Source organism: Chlorocebus sabaeus, chromosome 11, assembly GCF_047675955.1.
Source record: "Chlorocebus sabaeus isolate Y175 chromosome 11, mChlSab1.0.hap1, whole genome shotgun sequence".
Taxonomy (NCBI): Eukaryota; Metazoa; Chordata; class Mammalia; order Primates; family Cercopithecidae; genus Chlorocebus; species Chlorocebus sabaeus.
This window is the reverse complement of record NC_132914.1, coordinates 16,857,052-16,867,553: the sequence shown is the minus strand read 5'-3', so window position 1 is coordinate 16,867,553 and position 10,502 is coordinate 16,857,052.

Genomic DNA, 10,502 nt, shown 5'->3' with positions numbered 1-10,502 from the left:
TCTTATTTCTGTGTTCTCTGTTCTATTGCATTGGCTTATGTGTCTGTTTTTGTACCAGTACCATGCTGTTTTGGTTACTGTAGCCCTGTACCATAGTTTGAAATTGAAATTGGGTAGCATGATGTCCCCAGCTTTGTTCATTTTGCTCAGGATTGCATTGGCTATTCAGGTTCATTTTCAATTCCATATAGATTTTAAAATAGTTTTTTTCTAGTTCTGAGAGGAATGCCATTGGTAGTTTGATAGGAATAGCATTGAATCTATAACTTGCTTTGGGCAGTATGGCCATTTTAACAATACTGATTGTTCCTATCCATGAGCGTGGAATGTTTTTCCATTTGTTTGGGTCATCTCTCATTTCTTTGAGCAGTGGTTTGTAGTTCTTCTTGTACAGATCTTTCACCTCCCTAGTTAGCTGTATTCCTCAGTATTTTATTCTTTTTGTGGCAATTGTGGATGGGGGTTTGCTCATGATTTGGCTCTCGACTTGACTGTTGTTGGCATATAAAAATTCTAGTGATTTTTCCACATTGATTTTGTATCCTGAGACTGTGCCGAAGTTGTTTATCAGCTTAAGAAGCTTTTGAACTGAGATAATGGGGTTTTCTAGATATAGGATTATGCCATCTGCAAACAGGGATAGTTTGACTTCCTCTCTTCCTATTTAGATGCCCTTTATTTCTTTCTCTTTCCTGATTGCCCTGGCCAGAACTTCCAATACTATGATGAATAGAAGTGGTGAGAGAGGGCAACTTTGTGCTGGTTTTCAAGGGTAATGCTTCCAGCTTTTGTCTATTCAGTGTGATGTTCGCTGTGGGTTTGTCATATATGGCTCTTACTCTTGTGAGGTATGTTCCTTCAATACCTAGTTTATTGAGTTTTTTATGTGAATGGATATTGAATTTTATCGACTTTTCTGCATCTATTGAGCTGATCATGTTTTTGTTTGTTTTTAGTTCTACGTGATGAATCACATTTATTGATTTGTGTATGTTGAACCAACCTCGCATCCCAGGGATAATGCCTACTTGATCATGGTGGATACACTTTTGGAGTGGCTGCTGAAATCAGTTTGCCAGTATTTTCTTGAGAATTTTTGCATCAATGTTCATCAAGGATATTGGCCTAAAGTTGTCTTTTTGTTCTCATCGTTTTTATCTCTGCCAGGTTTTGGTATCAGAATGTCTCATAGAATAAGTTAAGAAGACGTTGGGCACATGGGCTCATGCGTGTAATCCCAGCACTTTGGGAGGGGGAGGCAGGTGGATCACCTGAGGTCAGGAGTTCAAGGCCAGCCTGGCCAATATAGCAAAACCCCATCTCTACAAAAAACAAAAATTAGCTGGGTGTGGTGGCACACAACTGTAGTCCCAGCTACTCAGAAAGCTGAGGCATAAGAATTGCTTGAACCCGGGAGGCAGACATTACAGTGAGCTGAGATCGCACCACTGCATACCAGCCTGAGCCACAGAGCGAGACTCCATTGCAAAAAACAATAATAATAATAATAATAATAATAATAATAATAATAATAATAAAATTGTTTAAAAAGCCTAAATTAGGAAGGAACCCTTCCTCCTTAATTATTTGGAATAGTTTCAGTAATTCCTAGACTCAAGTGAACCTCCTGCCTCAGCCTCCCTAGTAGCTAGGACCACAGGCATGCACCACCATACCCAGCTAATTTTTAATTTTAATTTTTATTTTTTTTAGAGGCAGAGTCTTACCATGTTTCTCAGGCTAATTTTAAACTCTTGGTCTCAAGAGATCCTCCCACTTCGGCCTCCCAAAGTGCTGGGATTACAGGTGTGAGCCACCATGCTTCGCCAGGTTATGCACTTTTATTGCCAAAAGACCATTCTTAAAGGCTATATCAATTCATTTTCCTACCATTGGAACATAGGTATACCCATTTCCTACATTTCTGCCAACACTAGGTATGCCATTCTTTGTAACTTTTAAAGAATTAGGTATCTAGTGTAAATTGTGTTGACTTTCTGATATAAAACCTCCAAGGGCTCTCCATTGTCTATAGTAGTCATTCTCAAACTTTTTGGTATCAGGACCTCTTTATAGTCTTAATAATTATTGAGGGCACCAAAGATCTTGGTTTATGTGGTTTGTATTTATTTCAAATGGAAAAAAAATCCTACTAGTGAGACATGACATTGTTTTACATTTTCACAAATCTCTTTAGTGACTGGCTTATTCTATTATAGTGTAAGTGGAAATCTCATATCTGCTTCTGCATTTGATCTGTTGCAATCATGTAGTCTCCAGGATACTCCCTGGCACAGTCACGAGAGAACAAGAATAGAAAGGTAAATCATGTTTTAGTATTATCTGAATGTAATTTTGGCTTCATGAACCCCCTAGGAAGTTCTTAGGGTCTTCTAGGGCTGTCCAAAATATATGTTGATAACCACAAAGTCCAAAGAAATAAAGTCTAACTATTTAAAATGTCATACTATTCCTTTCTTGATTTAATACTAAACCTTCCTCAATTATCCTCTCTAGCATGGTCCTTCTTAAAGTCATGCAGAATTCTGACTACTTCTCAAAAACGTTATGAATTCTCAGTTCTACATATTTTTGCACTTACCATTTTCTCTTCCAAGAATGCCTGTCTCTGGCTGCTATGTTGGTGTTTGAAGGAGCTCAATACCTTCTCCAAATTCAGAATAAACTGAGACAAAACAAAAAAGCAAGCAGATAGAATCAAGTAATGCCTTTATTACCAATAAAGTTGATTTTGAAGAATGTGGGCTAATATATGGTAACAATGGGTTTCCTGATACTCCATACCCAAAACTTTACAGACCCATCTACCCAGGTGCAGAAAGCACTAGACAACTGCAAGCTTCTCCCAAGTACATTTCCCTGCCCCATTATAATTATTATTATTTGAGATGGAGTTTCGCTCTTGTTGCCCAGGCTGGAGTGCAATGGCACCATCACAGCTCACTGCACGATCACCTCCTGGGTTCAAGTGATTCTCATGCCTCAGCCTCCCCAGTAGCTGGGATCCTGCCACCAGGTCCAGCTAAGTTTTTGTATTTTTAGTAGAGATGGGGTTTCACCATATTGGCCAGGCTGGTCTCAAACTTCTGACCTCAGGTGATCTACCTATCTCAGCCTCCCAAAGTGCTGGGATTACAGGTGTGACCCATTGTGCCCGGTCCCCATTATTAAATTTTGATAATGAAGGAGAGAAAGAAAAGGGTGGAGGAAAGACTTCAGCAACATAGAAACACCCAATTCCTAATCCTATAGCCAACAAGATAAATCACTCCATCTTCACTGGGAAATGTTGACCAAAAACAACAACAACAACAACAAACTCTAAGATATTTAAAAAGGCTTATTCTGAGCCAATATGTGTGACCGTGGCCCAGGAGGCAGTCTCAAGAGGTCCTGCAAAAGTGTGTCTGAGGTGGTCAGGTTCCATGTTGGTTTTATACATTTTAGAGAAACAGGAACTGTAGGTAAAATCTTAAATCTGTACATGAAAGGTGTACATTGTTTCACCCTAAAGAGGTGAAGCAGCCTTGCTGTGTGGAGTAACACCCAAGGTTTGCTGTCCCACAGCCAAGGAGAACAAGGACGCAGACACACAAAGAGTGAGGTTAAGAGTGTAAGTTTAATAGGCAAAAGAAAGCTCACTGCTGCAGAAAGGGGTCCCAGAGAAATGGGTTGCTGGATCCATGGTGAAATTCAGGGGGCTTTACAGATGAGCTGGTGAGGAGGCAGTGTCTGATTTACATAGAGCATGAAAGACTGGTTGAACCAGGCGTGCCATTTGCATAGGGTGCGAACAACTGATTAGGAGTAAGTATCCACTTGCATAGGGTGTGAATTTCTGGCTGCCCCCACCTGAATCTTTTATTATGCAGGCAGGTTCTCTGCCTGAGCTGCACCATGTTGCCCATTTCTCTATTACTGTACATGTAGTAACAAAAAAGGAAGATGGAGCTTCCATGTTGGGCACGTCTGGCCCTCAGGTAGCCCTTTTCTATTGACACAGCTGCCAGTATCCCCCGTGCAAGCTTCCAGCTTGCTTATCTATGTTTGCAGCTCAATTTTTCAGGCTGCTCTTCATTACAAAAGAAATGACTTGGGGGCTGTTTATTGTTAGAAGGGAAGCTCTTCCAAGGACTCTGTTGCCCTCACTATCTGCCTAAATAATTTCTTTCTACTTCCTGTATCAGAGGCATAGTATCTTGAGTTGACGCGTGTATTAGTCCATTCTTGCACTGCTATAAAGAAATAACTGAGACTGGATAATTTATAAAGAAAAGAGGTTTAATTGGCTCACAGTTCTGCAGGCTATACAGGAAGCATGATGCTGGCATCTGCTCACCTTCTGGAGAGGCCTCAGGAAACATACAATCATGGCAAAAGGCAAAGGGGTAAACAGCACTTCACATGGCTGGAGCAGGAGGGAGAGAGAAGTAGGGAGGTCCACAAACTTTTAAACAACCATGGCTCCTGAGAACTCATTCACTATACGGTACCAAGCGGGGATGGTGCTAAAACATTCACAAGAACTCCACCTCCATAATCCAGTCACCTCCCACTAGGCCCCACCTCCAACACTGGGGATTACAATTTGACATGAGAGTTGGGTGGGGACACAGATCCAAACCATATCATGGGACTTATGGATCATAGATGGATTTAAAGATTTTCTGTTTGGCAATTGGTTAAACTTCATCTAAAGAGGATATCAATAGAATAGAATGTTTGTGTTAAGATGGGGGGCGTTGTGAGACCAAAGTTGTCATGTAGATGAAGCCTCCAGATGACAGCCTTCAGAGAGAATGTATGGTGAATATCTCCTTTTGTACCTTAAAGTGTCAAATGCTTAATCTCTCCTACATCGCTGAGAGGCCTGCCATATTAACAGAGATTCTCTATAGATGCAAATTTCTCCCACAAAAGACAGCTTTGCAAGGCCATTTCAAAATATGCCAAAGAAATACATTTTGGGCTAAAGCATTTTTATTTCCTTCAGAGTCTGCTATTTGTTATATGATGTTATATCAGAATCAGGTTGGAATTTGGTATCTTACTGCCACAAAGAGTCTGTTTTGTCAGGCTTATGATCTCTAATGTTAATGCTGCCTAGTTATGCCTAAACCTTAAAAGGGAGAGGGTTTAATGAGATGTGTCCAACCTCCCTTCCTTTCGTGGGTAGGAATTCAGTTTTTCAGGTATCTCTGAGATCACCCTGGCCCAGATGCGGGCCATTCAGTTGGTTGGGAGGCTTAGGATTTTATTTTTGGTTTACAGGAAGCATGACTGAAAGAGAAACCAGGAGTGGTATCCTAATTGTTTTCTTTCACATAAAAGGAAACAGGAATGGGGATGAATCCCATCTCCCACTGCCGCCTCTCTCTCAGCCCCTCCCCACACATACACACAGTACAACCAATATTCTCTACCTACAAAATCCCTAGTCATACTTAAGCATGACCTCTTGTATGAAGCTTTAACCTCCTGATGTCTTCTCCCCTCCACCCACAGAGCACTTTTTACATACAAATAAATTCGAGTCATATTAAGACTTACATACACAGCACTGAAGATACAAATAAGATACTATTTCTACTTTGAAAAAGTTTGGGAGAAGATATCTACAATGGCATCTCTGATATAGTTGTCAGATTTTTATTCCCTACATTTATTGTTTCAACAAATTTAGAAGCATCAAGTACACAGACACCCTCATTCCACCAAATAATAATTTACGCAAGTCATTGCACCATCTGAAATCTTTCTACACCATTTGACCTTCACAAATCTCTACTCAACTTTCACCCTGACCCTGAAATTACTCTCATTTCCTATCAAGATCTAGCCAGACCAAGGTCACCAGTAATTATCTCCCAAGCCCAACAATTCATTTTTTCATCCTTCCTATTTCCCTAGTAATTTTATACTTGGGTGGATGCCTTTGAGTGTTTGTGTGTTTTGTATTTACAGCTATAATGGTAGAAACCTGCAGTATCACAGCTCATTTTATAAGGCTTTGGAAATAACATGGGCCGAATCCCAGACCCTAAGACCCAGCAGTAAATATAATAAAAGCCTGATATAACATGTTTAACCTGGAAGGAGGGCATTGTTTCTGTCCCTTAACAGCTCATTATAGAGATTCCACTTCATTGCTATTTCTCCCCATCTACAAAGCAGCCTGCAGACTGCTTGAGAACATGATCATTGGCTAGATGTTTAGATTAAATGACCTTTAGGGGTCTTTTACCCCCTGAAATTCTGTAATTCTGGTGAGTTTCTTTTTCTTAGAAGTGCGGTACAAAAGCATCATCTCAAAACAATGCCTAGCTCATCGCAACTAAAAACAGACACAGAAGCCAGAATAACTGGCCTCAAATCTTGACTATATACATGGTCTTAAGACAAAGCATTTTAATTTTTCTACCTTCATCAACTCATCTATAAAATGATGATCATACTTATACCTACTTCATAGACCTGTTGTGAGGAACAAATAGCTGATATATTTAAATCATAGTGCCCACCACTTACGAAGTGTGCAGTAAATTATGAATTACTAGTTAGCAAATGTGTCCAAGGAATTCTACAATTCCATGAACTCCCAGTAACTCACAATATATGTCAGTAGGCACTCACAAAACACTGGAACCTGTTCTTAGGTCTGAATTTTATAGACCTCATTCAAACCTTTTAAATACCTGGTCTCATCAAAACAAGAATATCTTTTAAATTAGAAAGGCAGTCAGGATTTTTTGAAAACTAATTCTTAGCATAAATACCAGGTATATACATACTAAATCTACCAACTGAAATGCCATTATGAGATCATGTTGGCGTAATTCTATTACATTCAAAAAATTCACATCCATTTTTTTTAAAAGCTCAAAACAAACATTCACACAACTGTAATATCTCTTCTTTGCAAAATCTTACTCTAGGTGTGTCAAAAGTTCTAATCAGTCCACCAGGATACAGACACTGACAGCAGTTTAAAAGACATAATCCAGTAACATATTACCTAGTTCCATGAAGCTTGGAAACCGAAACAAACTTTCAACCTTGGAATGACTTAAGCAGTGGGTAAATTTGGCACATTTTAGTCATTTTAAAAGCATTAAAACATATTTCAAAGATTTCAAACTTGCAATTATTTTTGCTCCCACTCAAAACATGAAATAAACATTGGTTTTAAAAAGATATGTGCTTTTTAATCTATCAAAACAAACAGCTTAATGAATAAAAATTGTTTCCCCAAACTAAACCATTTTTCATACATTTGCAACGTATCCAGCAGGTTTTAGCAGTCTGAACTTAGAAAAGCTATTGGTAAATTGTAGCCCCCTCCCATATTCATATATATGAAACTTCCGATGTGGTTATTTTATGAAAACTCCTCGAAAAATATGTTTCACACATTTACTTTGAAACTTAATTCACTAGCAAAGCTGCACTTTTGTCTACCTCAGTGACACTAATATTTATGCTTATCTTGTGGACTGGGTCTCACTTTATACATCTTCCCTGTATTAATCCCAAATGATAATTACCTTTTAAATCTGCTTGACAAATACATTTGGAGCACTTACTCTCTACGATATTTGGCTGGATGCTTTAAGGCGTTTAAGCTGGTTACAACAGGCTTACCCCTCAAAGAGCTCCCACTCAAGGTGGGCAGAAAAGCAATGTAGAGAAATAAACTTAGCACAAGACTATCTGCTCTGTCCCTGTCCATTTACAAGTTCTGGGCCTAGTGTGCCATCATGATGAAGGAAGGATACACAGGCCAACCAGACTTCTATTCTAGGCCACCCCTGCCTGACTTGTTTGCCACTGGCCCCTAATTCCTTCTTCTGCAAACTCCTAAATCCTGGCTTCCTATACTCACCCCAAGCTTGTGCCTTTTTTGACACATTTAGAGCCCCTTATTGATTCAGATTTCTCTTCACTCTTGAGTTCCAGACTTGCAAAGCTCCAGGTTAGAGCCCCTCTGCCAGTTCTGCTTTATAAGAACTACTTAACCTATACCCCTCTCACTCTCCACTTCCTCCTGGCCTTGCAACCTTCCTGCCACAGAAGGGGAATCAGAAAAAGACACAAGGCAATCATTTTATAAGAATGATACAAAGAATGTTCTACAACTGGCTTCTATACCAGTTGTTAAAGTTAAGTCAGAAAAGTGAGAGATGGCTTCTGGGTTTGAATCTTCTTTTCTGATGTTGCTCAGTGATGAGCTTAAAAGATGCCCAGGAGGTAAAACTAAAGCAGAAAAAGCATGCTTATACTCATTAAAAAATTACATTTGTGTTAACAATTTTTCTGTAGTATCTCATCATGGTGATAGAAAGACTAACTAGAACTTTTCAAACAGTTTCTACACGTCAGGCACTTTCCGGATCCAATTTTATTAATTTTTCCCCTCCACATTCCAATGGGTATAAGTTTTATCTGAGGGAGAAATACAGAATAATAACAGATGTCTCAGGAACTGCCACTTAACATCCCCATTTCTTAGCACTTTAGTTTTAAAGTTGCTGTTGCGTCTACTACTGTTTCAATGTGAATCAGAATTTTGTATGCATTTCAAACGTAAATCTTCCTATTCAAATGTAACATGTATACAAATTCCAACTCCTCGGCTTCAGGCAAAGGCAGCATATCAAAACAGGTGGCATCCTCCAGGAAGACAAGCCTAGAACTTCTATAAATCAATGGGGATAGGTGCATGGGCTGACAGCAGGTTTCCCTGCACCCAATCTGGCATTGAAGAGAAACGAGAGAGGTGGAGCTAACAGAGAAAGCATATGACAACCCCATATCTGTAGGAAGCAGCCTGTTATTGAGGCAGAATCAGAGAAAAGAAATGCATTGTGAGTAGCCCTAAAGCTGCTAATCTCTGGTAGCGAGGGACAGTTAAGGCCAAAATAATTCACTCAAATACATAATCCTGTGTCATAAAGAACATATGTGTCTGTGAACAATAAGAATTCCTGCCAGCCTAGAACATGGACAGATGTAGCATTTATTCCACACAAACCTCTTGCCAGTACCTGGTCCAGAAAAAACCTATCTCATTAAAAAATGAGCATCTATGCAAAACTAATCCAAGAAAATAAGAGAAAACAAATGGGGGGGAAATAGAAGACAAAGAATACTCACCAAGAAAAATGTTTCCATAAAGTTGATGAAAATGTGGGCCAAACATATTGCCAAAGTCTTAAAAACAAACAAACTGAAACAAAGCTACTGTATCTATAAAACAAGAGTTTATATCAAATATACAAGAGCTCAGGGACGATAATTCCAGACAATAGAAAATGAAATATAATTTGGGAGAGCTCAGAAAACAAACATTTCACTGAAAGCAACCAGACTGTGCTGAAAACACTGCAAGAAAAAACGATGGCAGGAATAGAAAATAGTATAAAATGAAGTAAGAAAAAAACCCCTCAGAACTAGAGAAAGTAATAGCTAGACAGGACACATATGCAATAACTGGCATCTTGAAGAAAAGTTAAAAAATAGTAATAAAAAGGAAAAATGTTAAAGATATACTTCAAAGTAACTTTCTAGAAATATGTTTTGGATCTGTAGACTAAGAGGGTACACTGAACCCCAGGAAAAACTGATACAAAACATTCAGCCTTGAATCTTGTTTTATTAAGGTTACTGGCATTGAAAGAAAAATCTGTTGTTGGACTGAGGCAAAAGTTTAAGTCAGGCTGTTACTATGTACAGCAGTATTCAATGCTAGCAGACACTGGGGCAATAATACAAGGTCCTCAAGGAAATAAAGTGTGTGATCCAAGAACTGTACGTGGCCAAATAATCACTAAAGTGTAAAGAAAATAAAATTTTTGAACTTGCAAAAACTCAGGGAATCTAGTCCCAAAGCCCTTCTTCAGGAAACTACTAGAGGCCAAACTTTGAAAAGAATATGAGTGTTGACTACATTTAACTTTGCAACTAAGACAAAAACAATTGTGGAGATTATGGTCACAGAACAGAATTTAGATGTTATAAACCTAATGATGTAGTATATAGCAAAAGTTTGAAGAAGAGGACAAGGTCGTGGGTAGGTATGCTGATTTTCTCAGCTGTAGAGAACAGAATATTATTATTAAAGCTGATAAATCATGTAATAGAGCTATAAGTATATTTCCAAGCCTCAAGAATATGTTATAAAAGCTATCTGACATCAAAAATCAGATGAGTTTGGAAGGAAGATAAGGGAAAGTAGAAAGAAATAATTTCATCATGCTCTCGGTAGGAAGTCAATAGCTGTCTAAATAAACAGAAGCATATGTATTTGGAGGAAAGGGCATTGTCATATATTGCTGGTGAGAGTACAATTTTCTTTAAACAAAAGGACTCCATAGGACTTCTCTGGACCTATTACATGGGACCAAGAAACAAGCGGCAACTTTGCAGTGTTCAGCTTTAGAGACTAACTGAAAATGGAAATACAGCAGAGGGGCAACATGTTC